The sequence below is a fragment of the Pseudorca crassidens genome, chromosome 7 (assembly GCF_039906515.1).
Source record: "Pseudorca crassidens isolate mPseCra1 chromosome 7, mPseCra1.hap1, whole genome shotgun sequence".
Lineage (NCBI taxonomy): Eukaryota > Metazoa > Chordata > Mammalia > Artiodactyla > Delphinidae > Pseudorca > Pseudorca crassidens.
In genome coordinates this window covers 12239321-12255220 of record NC_090302.1, presented here as the reverse complement: position 1 = coordinate 12255220, position 15900 = coordinate 12239321, and the positions used below count along the sequence as shown (strand labels likewise).

The window sequence follows — 15900 nt, the reverse complement described above, 5'->3', positions numbered from 1 at the left end:
ACAGTTGCTTGGTCTGCAGTAAGCATTCAGTACACGTTAGCAGGTGCTGTTAGCTTCCTTGTGAATAGGGCAATATGGATGAACCAGAGGTTTCAATTTGAGGTGTAATGGAGTAAGGTCAGAAAGATAAATTGGGGCTACCTGATCTGGAATAAAAGGCTAAGGGATTTGACTCTAATTAGGAATTGTAGATGGACTTAAGGTTTTTGAGTAGGTGAATAACATAAATATAAAATCCTAAAGTGACAGAGCTGGAAGATCCCTTAGAGTTCAGTCTAGACTCTTCCTTTCTCAAATGGGGAAAGGGAGACCCAGAGTAGTGACAAAGTAAATTAGTTGCAGAACTGGGACTAGAATCCCGGCCTTAGACCTCCCTTAGACTCAATCATGACACCAAAATAAGTCCAAAGGATTGTTCAGCCTTTCAGTCACTTGATTGGTCAAGTGCTTAGAAAATGTGCGTTGCCAGCAGGTTCAGAAAAAAAGAAACAAGTGTTCAGATTTTGATGTGGATGAAATAAAATAAATAGTCTTTCCATTGGTACTTTCAACCAAACAAATTAAGATTTGAAAAATCTTAATTAGTTAGAAAGTTTTCTTGATCAGTGGCAGTCACCTCAGAAAGGGGAAGTAAAAATACATGAAATGCGTGGTTCTAGAATGCCTTCATTGGTATTTATATTATTTGTACTGCTAGTGAGATTGGAGGGTGAAGTTGTTTTGTTTTTTTTGCGGTACGCGGGCCTCTCACTGTTGTGGCCTCTCCCGTTGTGGAGCACAGGCTCCGGACGCGCAGGCCCAGCGGCCATGGCTTACGGACCCAGCTGCTCTACGGCATGTGGGATCTTCCCGGACCGGGGCACGAACCCATGTCCCCTGCATCGGCAGACGGACGCGCAGGGAAGCCCCGAGGGTGAAGTTTTTGCTTAAATAAAATTGAAGATCATTGCTTATCCAGTACCTTTTAAAGTTGCTATTACCCAGGAATTTTAAATACAAAAACATAAAAAGAGTTTAATTCCAGGTTGGCTCTTACTACCTATCTAATAAGCCATTACCACATAGATACTAATAGACCTTGGTTGGTATGATACCTATGTGCCGTTAAGTTTTTAGGTTAATAGAGAAAGATCTAACTAATTATATAGCTTTATACATTAATGATAGAATAAGATAACTTTTAAATCTTTAAATAATTGTTTCTTGATAATTGTTTCTTAAGATTAGCTCTTTGGTAGGAAAATTAAAATCTTAAACATGATTTTCTTATATATTGGGGCTCTAGGAAATATCATTTTTGCCTGAAAGCTATATAAATAGATATAATTAAAATAAACATTGAAGCCTAGGTCATATACCTATAGTCTGTGAATATGTTTATGAATGCAGACCTCTTACAGAATTCTAAATGCAGTTCAGCAGTTCACTGATGGAGATGTTTGTGACTAATAGCATTCAAACACAGCTTCTCATATAGATTATTTTGTTAACTATATAAAAGAGAACTATAGAGCTTAAAGTCATTTCAATATAACTAGTCATTTTACAGCTGCTTTGTATTTTTGCTACTTAACAGGCATACTTAAACCTTTGACTTAAGACTTGTTATTTTCAGAAGAAACTAGCTTTTTAAAGAAAAACTGAATATTTGCTAAGCATTCTGAAACATTCATAAACATTTTCTTAGAAATCATAATTTGATTGATTTGGTTATATAAAAATATAGCTTGGGGGGCTTCCCTGGTGGCGCAGTGGTTGGGAGTCCGCCTGCCGATGCAGGGGATACGGGTTCGTGCCCCGGTCCGGGAAGATCCCACATGCCACGGAGCGGCTGGGCCCGTGAACCATGGCTGCTGAGCCTGCGCGTCCGGAGCCTGTGCTCTGCAACGGGAGAGGCCACAACAGTGAGAGGCCAGAGTACCGCAAAAAAAAAAAAAAAAAAAAAAGATTAAAAAAAAATATCGCTTGGGGAATGGGTCTTGATTTTGTGTGTGTGTGTGTGTGTGTGTGTGTGTGTTGTATTATGAGAGTGGGTGATTTTGAGAAGATTTTATAAGGGTATTTGATATGTAGTTTTGCTCAGTAATGTAAATAATACAATTGAAATAAGTATTTGGAATTCATCACAGTTATCAGAAACATATTTGGAATATGACTTTGTATGTAATAATTTTGGGTCTTCTAATTTAGATGACTCATAAATTACCTTCTCAACACCTTTTTACTCAAAATGACATTTTTTGTTTCACTTTGGTCAGATAAAAATTCTTGAGTACTTCCTGCTTCTTGGACCTCTCCATGATGGAGTACTGTGAATGAGAATCAACAATAGCAAAGCAGAAAAAGATTGACGGTGTAGTTAGCAGTTGTGCCTTATCTATACATGATTTGGGACAGTTTTGCCAAACATTGAATAATTTTCCTGTGGGAAACTTGAGCCCTAAAAGGAAATGAACATAGCTAAAAGGCTGCATATCACATGGGACTTCGATTTATTTTTAGAATGGCACTATAATGCCATATTTGGATTGAAACAATGTGATAGCCGTACCTTATTTTATTAAAAAGCTGTGTTTTCTGAAGAAGCCATTTAATTTTCTATTACATTGTGTATATAGACTCAACATAATAAGTATATAACTGTTCAGCTGATAACCATGCTAAATGTTTTAAAGTTAGCGGCGCTTATTTGGCAAACGTTTCTGGAGGCTGCTTTTGGAGTCTGCTTTCTGCAATAAAAGATTCTTTGGCAGTTCATTGATTATAGAATATAGTTGTCTTTTTGTTGTGCATGTTTGGGGCAAGTTGTTTTCTTACTGGAAGGGAAAAAAGAGTAAAGAAGGATTAGTAGCATTGGGTGTTGGTATAGTTGATTGATTGTCTTGAAATAGCAGAGGTCTTTACTAAATGAGTCAGTGATAATAGAGAAACCCAAATGGATTTTTGCCTCTGAGAAATGATTTTTTTTTTAAGATAATCAGCAAAGATATTTCATTCTGAGCTCCTAGAATGTTTTGGTTAGCACAGTTCATAGGTTTTAAAAAACAATCATTGTACCATTTATATTTTGTGTCAGCTTTTCTGCTACCTGATTTATCTTTATAGTTTTATTTGGTTAAAATAAATTGATACAATGGATTTCTGAATTGGATACTCTCTAAAATTGCAGATCCCTCACAGTAGTTCACTAAGTTTCAAATATGGGAAAATCTGCCAAGTACACATTTTGCCCTTTGGCTTCTCTCCCAAGGTTGGAAATAGGCCAACATCATAAATCTCAAGTCTGATGGGAAAGAGCTGTCACTGATGGCAAGGCCTTATGCTACCTGCCTTCCATGCAGTATTTAATTTGCTTCTCATAAACTCTTCAGGGCAGTGACCATTGCATAAATTTTACAGATAGGGATATTAAGGCTCAGACCAGGGATATTAAGGCTCACACCAGTTAAGTGACTTATCCAAGGTCATACAATTAGAAGTAGGGGAGGCAGTTTTCAGACACAGAACTGCCTGACCCTAGAGTCAGTGTTCTAACTATCACATTGTGTTCTATTACATCGTGTGACCTCGGTAGAGCACCTAAAATCCGTCTTCTCTATTCTTTGTCAGAAGTCCAGCTCCAGTCTTCACATAGTTGTAGCCAGATTCTGCAGTGCCTTCAGTTACTTCCATGTTTATGGAAATTTAGTTACAGTTTGTTCTGTGTTTGATGTGTTTGGAATGGAAATTTTAAAACATTAATTACTGAATACAGTAGTAATTGCTGAATACAGTGTTTCATTTATTTAAATATTAAAGATTAGTTTCTTGTCTCCCATTGGTCGAGCTTTTAAAATCTTTTATTAAATGTTATTCAATGGCAGTTTTACTAGAATTACGATTTTTGTCTATAAGAGCAAATCACCAGGATAAATTTACAAAGTAATATCTACCCACAAATCCAGTTTATACTAAAATTCCTGCTATTGCATTGGTATAGAATAACAGCACTGCAAGTTGAAAGAAAACTGATTTGAAGATCAGTGGTGCTAGTTACATAGGGACAAGTAAAATTATGTTTGCATGACTATACATTTTTATGTTCTTGAAATCTGAATTTAAGGTAAAAATGTTTTTGCGCTGTCAGTGTTAAATGAGCCCATCAATCAGATACTTATTTCTAGAATTCTTGTTGATTGAACTATGAAATGCTATTGAAGGGCTTTAATTTGTTTTATACAAATACACTGTACTTCATTACTAAGGTATTGAGGTACCTTATTAGAATATTTACAATTCAGAAAAGTAGGAAAATGTAAATAAGAAAGAGATTTGGAAAATAGAGATAGAACAGGAAGATAATACACAGATATACAGGCCATGACCTCCTGTATTGTTTAAGATTGGGCTGCAAATTTGGTTGTGAGGGTTCTGGAGGCCAAAACAAAAATGGACATTTAATCATTGTCCAGGGGGGAAAAAATAGCCATATTTCTTTAGAAGAAACAGAATTTCTGATAAGGACACTGAGTAATGTGGTAGGAGGTGTCCTCACCACCACGAGATACAAGATTTCTATGGCAATTTTTTTTAAATAGTGTCTCAAAACATGCCAGTAGCACAGTTTCATGAAGGCGGTTCTTTGAGAGGCCAGGATATTGTAGTCTAACAATACATCTATCAAGTGGTCAACCCTAATCAAAGAATAAAACCATAATAATTTAAAATATTACATATTTTATTTTAAAACCTGAAATAAGATACATGTTGGAGGCCACCTAGCAGTTAGGGAAAATGCCTTTTCTTTGAATAATTTACAAAAGGGCCACATGTTGAGACTTTTTTCACTTTGTTTTAATGTTTAAGAGTATCATATATTTCTCTGTGTAATTAGAGCTTTAGCGATTTCTGCTTTTTCATAAACACTGAATAGCCTTCATATGAGTAAAAGGAGGAAGCACATTTTCAAAGTCTGTATCATGTTGATTTTATTTGTAAGAGTCTAGAAGACAAAAGCATTTTTTCATATATTAGGAATTATAAATGCCATTCACTACTGATAAGAGAATTTCTTCACTTTTATAGTATGTTTATTTGGGTTAAGAACGTGAACTAGAAAGCTGAACCAGTTGGGTTCCAGTCCCAGCTCCTCACTTTGCTTGCCAGGTGATTTAACTTCTTTCCTCTTTTGCCAAATGGGGGACATAATAGAGCCCACCTCAGGGGGTTGTTGTTAACACAGGTAGAGCTATATGATATATCCATATATAAGGTGCTTAGAACAATGAGTACAGATCCTTGTTTGCTCTAGTTATTATGGCTTAAATAATTATTTTTAAGTCTGTAAAGGTGAGTTTGTCAATAGGAAGTAAGTGGCTCTGAACCTTATATGTATCATACATCCCCTGAGAATTCATTTATTCAGAAAATATTTATTGAGTTCCTACCATTTGTCAGGTACTCTTCTAGGTGCTGGAGATGCATGTGAACAAAACAGAAATCTCTGCCCTTATGAAGCTTCACATTCTAGTGAATCTGTTAAAATCTAAGAATGTTCTTCTTAGAAAAATAACACACAAAACTTTGCAGTCAGTGTCAGAGAATTTATGGTAAACCTTAAATCTGTTTATTAAATCTCAGGCTAAGAATACCTTACATACCTTCTTTTTATTTTGTCAGAATTCCTGTGAGGCATTCCTTAAGATGGCTACAGTATTTGATTTTAAAAGACAGAGCTATTTTTTAAGCGACAAAATAATTGTTAACTAAAATAATTGTTAACTGTTTTTCTTAATCACCTTTTTTGACTCTGTTAAAATGGTGCTAATAGAAATGCTATTAGATTTAACATGACCCATTGAAATGAAATTTCCAGATTTTGCAGGTTTTTGTAGGCCCATTTTGATCTTGCCCAAACACAAGAACATCTGTTTTCATAGGCTTAGAAGTCTTATTCTTAACCTTTGCACTTAAGCAATTCTGCTACTTCCAAAACACATGAAGTTAAATTACAAATGACAGGAGTTACGTTTAATTAAGAAAAATGATTTTACCTCCAGAAGGTTTTTAGTCCTTATTTATTAATTTTATAGTATAGTATTCCTTCAATTTCATTTTCCTTCTTTTGAGTTTTTTTCTTAGGGAATTTAAAAAACCGAGTCTTTAAAATCACTTCTGACAATCTGTAGCTGGCTTTTAAAGAGCAAAATGTAACCAAAAAATTACTTTATTTCTGTGAAACATATTGTAAAGAGAGGATATAGCATGATGGATTTGAGTGGAATTTTGGTGGTATTTGTTTTGTTTTCATAAGTATTAGATGATGGCTTTTAACAAAGCATTTATAACATTTTGGATAGTCTTAAGAAGATCTTTTTCTTTAGGCAACAAGCTACTTTGGAAATAATCTTCTCTATGCTGGTTATTTCTCATGGCAACCTTCCACTGCATTTTCTTTGTTTGGGTACTTTCTTTTTCTTCCTGCCATTCTTAGCTTTCTATTTTTCAACTTGAGTTTACAAAGGGTGTGTATTCAGAGGGTTTCCGTCAGTTCCCAGTACCTTGTTAATCCTGAGAAGTTACTCAGAGAGCCAATTCTCACAGTAAGGTATAAAAATAGTCATCCAGAAAAATTACAGAATGTGGTACCACTGTGATTTGACCTAATGGACGACTTTCAAAACCAAGATGGGAGAAGGAAACAGCACAAATGTTATTTCCTTAGATTTTTCTTTGCACAGATTATTTTAGACAAGCCTTACAATTTAAGAAAGTAACAAAACGTCACTATTGCTTTCTTACATACACTAAAAAGAGCATAAGAATTGGGGACAAGAAAGAAATCATCTAGAAATCAGTTACATCAACAGAGCCTCCTTTTTATTACTGTTGAGCTTGTACCCACAGCATTCACCAGTTTTATTCCACAAATTTAGTCCACCATTTTATTGAGTGCCTAATAAGTGCAAATCTTAGTAGGATATGTTTGTTTCAATTAGTGAGCCAATACTGATGTATTATTATCAACTGAAGTCCATGTTTTATTTAGATATCCTTTGTTTATTCTTAATGTCCTTTTTCTCTTCCAGATCCCATCCAGGATACTTCGTTATATTTAGTCCTTCTGTCTCCTTAGGCTCCTTTTGACTGTGTTTCAGTTTCTTAGACTTTCTTTGTTTTTGATGACTTTGGCAGCTTTAAGGAATACTGGTCAGGTATTTTATAGAATGTCCCTCATTTGGAATTTGTGTGATGTTTTTCTCATAAGTTTATGAGTTTAGGGGAAAAATAACACAAAGGTAAACTCCCATTTTCATTACCTCATATCAAGGGTATGTACCATCAACATGACTTGTCACTATTAGTGTGGACGTTGATCATCTGGCTATGGTCATGTTTGTCAGATTTCTCCATTGTCGTTACTCTTTTTTTCCCCTTACCATACTGTACTCTTCAGAAGGAAGACACTGTGCACAGCGCACACAGGAGTGGGCTCCCTCCATAAGGGCAGGGTGGTTTTTTTGTGTGTGTTTCTTTTCTGGCTGTGCCGCATGGCATGCAGGATCTTAGTTCCTCGGCCAGGGGTCGAACCTGTGGCCCCCTGTGGTAGAAGCACAGAGTCTTAACCACTGGACCAGTAGGGAAGTGCCAGGGCAGGGTGTTTTCATAAATTATTTGGAATTCTTCTTCATGGGAGATTTGTCTCTTTTCCCCCCATTTATTTACTTATTTGGTTGTTTATATAAGTATAGATTCATGGATATTTATTTTATACTTTAGATTATAATCCAGTAATACTTCATTAATTTTGTTGCTTACATTGTTCCAGCTTTGGCTACTGGGAACTCTGGCTCATGTTTCCCTTTGACATGTTCCCATTGTTGTGGGTTTGTTTTCTTTGTGGTGTGAGTCAGGGGGGAAGTTCTTCCTTACTCTTTGGCAATTCTAGGTGTTCCAGGATCATCTTGTATATTTCCTGCCCCAGCACTAGAATCAGCCATTTCCATAAGGAGCCTGGTTCCTTTTATTAGTAAATGGTATTAGAAACCAAGATCCTGGCACTAGGTGTGCTCATTGCTACTGGGTGTTATTGCTTCTAGGCCATGGCAACTGGCAGGACAAGGAAATATATGCATGATAGTGCTGTTTTTTTTGTTTTTTGTTTTTTTTTACATCTGTCAGCATGTGGGTTCAGCAAACAATGCATTGGAATTAGAATGGGATGGAGTCAGTAAACTTTATGTGTAGTTCTTTGCAACTTTAGGTACAATTCTTAGTTATATACAGACTAGAAGGAGGCCGGGACAAGTACGTAAGTGACTATTCCAAAACAGCAGGGCAGCTGCTGTGAGGGTGCTACCAGTGTGGTATATAAATTGGTACAACTTTTCTGGAGGACAAATTGGCATTGTAAGTCAAAATCCAAACACAAGAGTTACACTGGGCCTTTGGGGGAAAGGAGTGATTGTGGAAATAATCTCTTACCCCTTAAGAATCATGGCTCTACTTTACAGCCTTGTTTATAGCAAAAGGAGTAGAACAGCCTGAATCTTCCAAAGTCAGAGATTTGGCCTAGTAAGTTATGGTATAGACATGTGACAGGTTACTGTGCATTAAAAATGCTAGGGTAGGATAACTGTCAGATAACAGGAAAAAAGGCTCACAACATTTTACAGTTAGTAAAACTAGTAAGTTAGTAAAATTAATTTTCAAAACAATGTAAGCTCATTTTATAAAAATAATTATATAGAAAGTTAGATATATGCTTATCAAACATTAGCTACAGTGAAATTATCTTTTTTTCTCATTTTCCCCAGTATTATTATTGTAAGGAAGCAAAAATGTCTTATTAAAATAAGAAAACAAAAAGGGTTTGTTATTATACTAAGAAAATAAAAGGTTAGATTTTTCCTTTTAAGATGCAATAAGGTATATCATTAATTTGGGATTATGTTTGGGGAACAGTGACTAGTCCCATTTGACAGGAGTATGGGAAGGGGAAATAAAAAAGATTTGGATTTTAGTGTGAGGTATTAATTCTTAGTATTTGTTTAGTGAATAAATTTTTAAAGTGCTATTATTTTAGAGTATGGTATTTAATGAAATTATTTCCAACAATGTATGTATGTATTCCATTATATGGATGGTAATTTGTTTATCTCTTTTTTTATGAATGGACATTTGGGGTTTCTAGTTTTTGGCCATTACAAATAAGGTTATTAACATTTTTGTACATTTTTGGTTTTCTTTTGGACACGTTTTTCTTTCTCCTGTGTGATACTTAGGAGTGAAATTGCTGGGTCTCTGTAAATGCCTATTTAACTTTACAGGAAACAGTCATGTAATTCACTAAAGTGGATGTATCATTTTATATCTCCATTAGCAACAGTTAAGAGTTCCAGTTGTTTCATATCCTCACCAACATTTAGTATTGTCTTTTCATTTTAGCCAGTCTAATATGTTTCAATGTGTATGTTTAGTTTCTGAATTGTGTATACTGTTTGTATTGCTGCTTGAACTATGAGGGACAATATGGCACTACAATTACAGGGTTTCATTTAAATCTTTACTACGTTGCAGATACAGAAATATACAGACTTTGAAGAATTGACTTTTGTAAAATGCAGCAAACATTTTTAAGATTCATTATTACATGAAAAAAAGTGTTCAAAGGTAAATTACATTTCAAGTTGTTGCTGCTTGTTTGTGACAGAATTTCTGCAAGTAAAACATAAAAAGTTAATCAGTAGTAACATGTCAGTATATTCAAAATCATTACAAAAATCTTCTCTCTGGTCATGTTGCTGGTGACAAATTATTGTGTTGTATATTTAGAGAAGGGCTTGGCAAACTGCAGCAAATCCAGCATGCTTCTTGTTTTGAAAATAAAGTTTTATTAGAATGCAGAAATGCTTGTTTATTTACATATTGTCTATGGCTACTTTTTCTCTACAAAGGGAGAATTGAGTAAGTATCTGCCATCTGGCTCTTAACAGAAAAAGTTTGCAAAATGTTAATACTGCATGATCATATGGCAGTTTTGTTTTTTTCTGGAGATTAAAGCTGTTTTTCTTACGATACATGAAGCAACCAAAACATAAAGCCAGTTGATTAAAAAAGAACTACGTCTGCCATCACTTCAGTAGTTTTCAGGACCTATCACCTTACAGTCGTTTTGCCATTCCCTGTTCTTTTAAGGTTTATGTCTCTGCATGATTGCCTCAAGTACATTTGTAAAAGCTTGTTCTCTGTTAAGCCATTTTACTAATTATAGTCTGGTGAAAGGATGTATTTGGTTGACTTAATCAATTTGGCCATGAATAGTGTCAGCCAATATGCCTTGTGCTAGCAAGTTCCCTATGTCAGCTACATTTATGTTTAACTCCTTAGAAATAAGAGGACTATGTATTGTGGTATAAATCTTAATTTTATCAGCACGTGGGTGTCGATATTTTACAAAAGCTCTTTGCTGTGTTCTCTTAGGAAGGAATCATCCATAACGTTACTGTGATTTGTTTTCAGAATCTTTTCAAATTTAACGATGTCATTATTCTGATAGGAACTTACTGAATTCATCATTGTTAGAATTTTTGGATCATTTTTGTACAGCTTGGCCTCTGGCAAGTCAAATGGATTTATTCCCAAGTTCTTCAGCATATTTCCTAAGACCAAATATTTTAAGCAAGTGGTTCACATGGAACTCCTCGATTTATTATCATTCTTGAAGGCTTCAAAAATTCAGCATGTGAATTTTCAAAATCACCTAATCTCAAGGGCATTTTCCCCCTTACTTATCTGATGACTCCCATGATCAAATGGTTGAGGGATGGCAGATGGATGAGAACTAACCAGTTACAGAGTTTTTTCAGTTTTTTGTTATATTCCCATTCTATGTGCATTTGAATGTCCAAGTCATATATCTCATAATTTTATATCCTTTTTCAAGTTATCTTTATCATCAGTCTAATATGACTGATAAAACTGGCATAAAATATTTTGAAGCTTTCCATATTCCTCTCAATTCTTCATATAATTTTCTAACCTTCATGCTTGTCCTAAGCCAGAATCTATCATTCTTAGCATGTTTCAGAACTTTAATTGTTGTTTCATAAAATTCCTAGAGTGTATTCATCTGACATTTAAAAAAATCTGAATTCTCTTTTGGAAATATTCCAGTGGATATATAATTCAAGAACAGAATTAACAGCTTTTTCAGAATAATTTCTTATGGCTGAACTACAAATATAGATCAATAAAATGTCCATTCATCTTTTCTGGAAAGTTTTGTCAATGTGAAATTTATTTTAATCATTGTTTTAGTGCTTTAAGTCCCCTTTCTCCTTTTTGTTTTCAAGTTCTAGAACTTTTCAGAAATTACTTAATGCTGCTTTGGGTCATCTTCCTTCAGTGCTTTGAAATTATCATTCTGATTTTCCAAATCTCCATTGATTGAATTACTCTCTGCAGAATGTTCCAGGTGGTAGCCCTCCTATCATTGCACAAGAAATCATTCTCCTTGGTAGACACTTTGGCTGGCTAGCTCATTGTGGTTTTAATTGGCATTGTCCTGGTAACTACCTTTTCATTTGCTTATTTGCCATTTGTATATTTTCTTTTATAAAGTGCTCAATTTTTGTCCATTTTAGTAATTGTCTCTTTCTTTAAGTTCTGTATATATTCTAGATACAGTTCCTTTTGAGATATATGTAACGCTTGCCTATTTCTTTTCTTAATGGCATATTTTATAAGCAGAAAAATTTTAATTTTAGTTAAGTTCAGTTTATTATTTTTCCTCTTAATGATTCTAGGGGTGCAATAAGTTTTTGTCATGTTGCAGTTTCACAGTTGAAGCTGGGACTATTTATGGTCGGTTGTTGTTTGAGCTGTTCATGAAACAGATTTATTTCAAATAAAGATTTCTTAATTCCCAGTATGCCTGTGGTTTTCTCTTTGTGTTGCTATTTTACATTCTATGTGTTGGTTAAAATTAAAACTGAGTTCAAGAGAATTCCCTGGTGGTCCAGAGGTTAGGAGGACTCGGCACTTTCACTACAGGGCCCAGGTTCGATCCCTGGTTGGGGAACTAAGATCCCGCAAGTCGTGTGGCACGGCCAAAAATAAATAAATTAAAAAAACTGAGTTCAAGAGAATTCACATATCCTAGGCTGAATAAAAATTGTTAACCCACAATAATATAGCATATGTTTTTGATACAGACTCCTTTTCCTTGTCATTTCTCTTGATAATTGCAGGATGATTTGATTTATTTTGCATTTAGAGCTAGACTCAAAGTCTTTGTTCTATTTCTTTTCTTTTTTTTTTTTTTTTTTGGCGGTACGGGGGCCTCTCACTGTTGTGGTCTCTGCCGTTGCGGAGCACAGGCTCTGTACGCGCAGGCTCAGCCGCCATGGCTCACGGGCCCAGCCGCTTTGCGGCATGTGGGATCCTCCCGAACCGGCGCACGAACCCGTGTCCCCTGCATTGGCAGGCAGACTCCCAGCCACTGCACCACCAGGGAAGCCCCTTTGTTCTATTTCTCATGACAGTTATTTTCTCTTGCCTGCATATGACACAATTTGGAAGTCACTAATGAGTCAATCATTATAGCAGTCTTGGTTTTTTCAGGTATTTAGTTGGAATGTCTTTTAAATTATTAATAAGGTTCTTTTCTGATTTAGTTTAGTGCCTCTTTCACATGAGTCTTGAATTAATAAACATTAGCATTAGAGATTCTAGTTTAGGGAGAGCTGTTGACCACATGAGCATTGCCATCACTCAATCTTAAGGAAGCTTTTGGACTTTTATTCGATATATTTACCAAGCACTGAGTATGTGTCATGCATTGTGCTAGGCTCTGTGGAAGTTACAAAACTAAAGTACAATTTCTGCCCCTACATGAATAGCTTTATAGGAAGATAAGATATACAAAAATAAAAATAATACATATTCTAGGAACCATATGGTTGAGTGTTCTGTATGTCAGCGCGCATGTGTGTGTGTGTGTGCGTGCACGCACATGTGCATTTATGTGCATGGGTGTGCGCTTATGTGTGAGTGTGTGTGTTCAGAGGACAGCCCCAGCTGTCAGCCATGCTGGAGACTTTGCTCACTTTCACTTTTATCAAGTGTTTTATGTACATGTCAGATAATACTGGAATCTCTTTACATGTTTATAATTTATAGACACATTTAATTGTAACCCTCACTACAACTTTATAAGGTAGATGCTATTAGCCAGAGAAGATAAGAAGCTCACCTAAAGTTTTTTAGCCAAGTAAGAGATGAGCCAGCTTTCAAACCCAGATATGTCTGACTCTAAGCTACGCCCCTGGTTCTAAGGCCTTAAGGTAAAGATGGATTGACATCGTTCCCATCATTTAGGTACATATAGCTAAATTAGTACTGGGAATTCTTAATCTAAAGGACCTGCATCATCCTGGGTCTCTTTTTCAATTGTATGAGTATCCCCTTTTGTTTGTTTTTCCATTTTAAAATCACCTTTATTTAGATGTAATTTATATACAGTAAAATTCACCAGTTTTAAGTGAACAACTCAATATGTTTTAATTACCACCACAGATATGGTGGATAATAATTCCATCACTTCAGAAAGTTCTCTAATACCTCTTAAAAATCAGTCTTCTCTTGGGCTTCCCTGGTGGTGCAGTGGTTGAGAGTCCGCCTGCCGATGCAGGGGACACGGGTTCGTGCCCCAGTCCGGGAGGATCCCACATGCCGCGGAGCAGCTAGGCCCGTGAGCCATGGCCGCTGAGCCTATGCGTCCGGAGCCTGTGCTCCGCAACGGGAGAGGCCACAGCAGTGAGAGGCCCGCGTAACGCTTTAAAAAAAAAATTAAAAAAAATCAGTCTTCTCCCTTTAGCTGCAGCCTCGTCCAAACACTGATCTGCTTTATATAACTTATGATTTTGCTTTTCTAGAATTTCATGTACATGGAATTATAGAAAATAGTCTCTTGTGTCTGTCTTCTTTCACATAGTCTAATGCTTTTGAGGTATATCTTATGGTGTGTATCAGTAGGTTTTTTCCCTTTTTATTGCTGAGTAGTATTCCATCACTGTATGCACATACCACAGTTTATTTATCCATTTACCCATTGGAGCACATCTGCATTGTTTCCAGTATGGGCTATTAGGAATGAAGCTGCTATGGACATTTGAGTTCAAGTATTTGCATATATTTGTATTTTCATTTCTCTTGGATAAATACATAGTAGTGGAATCACTGAATTGTATGGGAAGTGTACGTCTAACTTTATATATAAGAAACTTCCAAACTGTTTCTAAAGTATTTGTACCATTTTACATTCCCACCAACAATGTATGAGAGTTCCAGCTGTTTCTCACCCTTTGCCAGTCCTTGGTATATTGGGTCCTTTTAATTTTAACATTTAGTGGGCTTGTAAAGGAATCTCATTGTGGTTTTAATTTATGTTTTGCTGATAACTAATGATGTTGAAATTTTTTTATGTGCTTATTTGCCATCTATATGTCTTATTTTATGAAGCATCTATTCAGTATTTTACCACCATTTCCCCCCTTTTAAAATCAGTTGTTTGTCTTATTTTGAGAGTTATATATCTGGATTCAACTCCATTATCAGATAGATTTTATAGGTAATTTATCCTATAAATTCATGGTCGTGGCTTACATTTTCATGTTTTTAACAGTGGTTTTTGAATATTAAAATTTTTTAATTTGATGGAGTCCAGTTTATCATTTTTTCTTTTCTGATTCTGTGACTCATAGGGACCCCTCTACATAGCTCTGCAGCTCTCTTTCTGTTCAGCTTTGCCTCTCCAGTACTCTGAGCTATAAATTCTAGCTACCTTGCCCTCCCTGAATTCTGCTCTCTTTTTTCTCAGCTCAGGGAGGCACTCCCCATCCCCAGCTCTGTTTCAGTTCCTTCTCCATGTGCTACAGCCTGGAAGCTGCCGCCAGACAAATAGCTGTTGTAGTCTTAGGTCTCACCTTGGATTTTGTCCTGTCAGGAATCACCACAGTTCCTGAGCTGCCTTAACTGCTGTTAGTGGTGCATTTAAAAACTAGTAGTCTGACAATCTCTTTGGAAAGCACTTTGGCAATGTCTTTGAAGGTTTAAATAGTTTACAGGTTAAGAAAGATAGGCTTTAAAGATGGTTCACCAGAGATGGAGTTTGAGGCGGTAAGACTAGTGTTTAAGGGTACAGACTTGTAATGAGTAGTAAATAAGCCAGAGATCTAATGCACAGTATTATAAATATAGACAGTAATGTACTATAATTGTGTAATGTGATATTGCTATAGCAGTCATATTCCAATATGGTATACATGTATCAAAAGTAACATGCTGTACACTTTAAATTTACACAATGTTACATGTCAAATTCATTCAGTAAAAAAAATCTTTTTAAATGTAAAGTTAGTTCAGATCCCACAACTGTAAAATATTTATGGCCCTGGGAACCTGATTACCTGAAAGGCTAGAGAAATTACCCGGCAAGAAAGAATGTCACTCATTTTTCACTTGAAACAGGAGTATCAGGCTCTTGGATGGTGTGCTGAATATGATGTAGTCTCACCAAGGAGAATCAAGTCTATTGTCTTAGCTATGAAGACAATGCATTGTTAAAACAGAAGGTCATGTTTTTGTGTTCTAGTTATTTACCAAGTGAGCAAATAAAATTTAACAAGGGGAAACTATTAGAAATAGCTGGATGCTTGACATATTTTATGACATTATTGACATTTGTTCAGTTTTAGTAACTCATTGTAGAAGAGGAAACAGTTTTTCTCCATTGGTAAAAGCAAGGAATATTTTCCCATAGCCTGTTTGAATTCCTTGGCATTTAATAGTCTAGTTTCCTATTGAGTAGACCACTATGTGAATTTTTATGCCATTTGTCCCTAGGACAAACCCCAATCA

At 35.7% G+C, this 15900-nt stretch overlaps 1 protein-coding gene and 1 pseudogene across 5 annotated transcripts in view; one reads left to right on the top strand and one right to left on the bottom strand.

Moving 5' to 3' along the window:
* RABGAP1 (RAB GTPase activating protein 1) overlaps positions 1–15900 on the top strand; it is a 161314-nt gene that overhangs the window by 106078 nt on the left and 39336 nt on the right. The gene's annotated exons all lie outside the window — the stretch shown is intronic.
* LOC137228256 (COP9 signalosome complex subunit 2 pseudogene) lies at positions 10247–15494 on the bottom strand (annotated as a pseudogene).